This window comes from Penaeus monodon, chromosome 30 (genome assembly GCF_015228065.2).
Source record: "Penaeus monodon isolate SGIC_2016 chromosome 30, NSTDA_Pmon_1, whole genome shotgun sequence".
Classification (NCBI taxonomy): Eukaryota; Metazoa; Arthropoda; class Malacostraca; order Decapoda; family Penaeidae; genus Penaeus; species Penaeus monodon.
In genome coordinates this window covers 11,844,737-11,846,004 of record NC_051415.1, presented here as the reverse complement: position 1 = coordinate 11,846,004, position 1,268 = coordinate 11,844,737, and the positions used below count along the sequence as shown (strand labels likewise).

Genomic DNA, 1,268 nt, shown 5'->3' with positions numbered 1-1,268 from the left:
TGTAAAGGGCTAAGACTGATTCCAGTATACCTCTTTGTCCAAAGTGAATGTTATTGTTTAATATAAATCAAAATATTAAGAAGTAAAGATTGTATACAAAAAATTCTTATGATTCATGGTAAAAATTTATGTAAAACCCAATAACAAATGAAAATCAGAAAAAAATGCTCCAGGGGTTAAATCCAGTATATATTTCAAGAAAATATGCCTAAGATGTATAAACAATATAAATAATATCAATTTTTCCAGAACATCTGTTGTGGCTTGTTTACTAATGTACCCTTAAATGCTAAAAGGGTGGAGGGTACAGCAAATATTCAACACTGCACTTGTATCATTTAGGCAACAAGCATACCATCACATATCATAATATGTTCCAAGTCAATATAATCTTGAGAAAAAGTCATATACTATCTTAAACCTTACAAGGATTTTATAAACATATTTATAGAAGATACCTTTTATCCACCACTAAAAGACACATCCTGTCACATTCAAAATGAGACATTCTTATCATTATTATATTGGTTGTAGCCTAACCAACCCCATTTAATTTTTGCTCTGATCAGTGATGGATGACCTCCATCTCTGTGGCACAGGATCACAGCATCACCTCCACACCATGTGGCATGGAAAAGGCCAACAAACAGATAAAGTTTTTACTTTGACAATAAATTGCTATGAAGGTCTACAAGCTCTGTCTCGGCAGAAAATGCATGGTGGAGGCTAATTCCCATGAATTACCACTTGACTTCGCATGCTTGCCAACTGGTGTCGAACATATGCCATTCAGCACGAAACCTGTGGCGAGCACATGCGTGTCATAGTCTTGCAGAGAAAGACTGGATTCTCTTTGTACCCGACTTCAGATTTCAACATAAAATAGGCAAACCTCATCTCCCAACCACACATCTGCAGCCCTGTGCTATATAACAAGTCACACATATGTTCAGATTAGCTCCAGGTCCCCATGCTGCGTGGCGTGCAACAAGCACTCCCAAAATCCCTGGTAAGCTAGCACTTCCGTTTTCCGAGCCCTGAGCCATCAGCAGGGTCCCCTGGGCGCCAGAGTCCACCTGTCTCTCGCCTCTGACCAGACCAGAGACAAAGATGCAATTGCTACCTCACAGCCTGGCCCTTGCTGCCTTTGCAACATGCATCCAATTCCTTCACCAAAACCACTTGCATTCTGGGCTTCAAACACCTGACAACCTTAAAATTAGATAGACTTATCAATCCACTCACATCATAACGTCACGCTACCGTCG

The 1,268-nt window shown here is 39.8% G+C and overlaps 1 long non-coding RNA gene across 1 annotated transcript in view; it reads right to left on the bottom strand.

Moving 5' to 3' along the window:
• Window positions 1–1,268, bottom strand: part of LOC119592522 — a 14,440-nt gene that overhangs the window by 12,887 nt on the left and 285 nt on the right. The window lies entirely within an intron of this gene.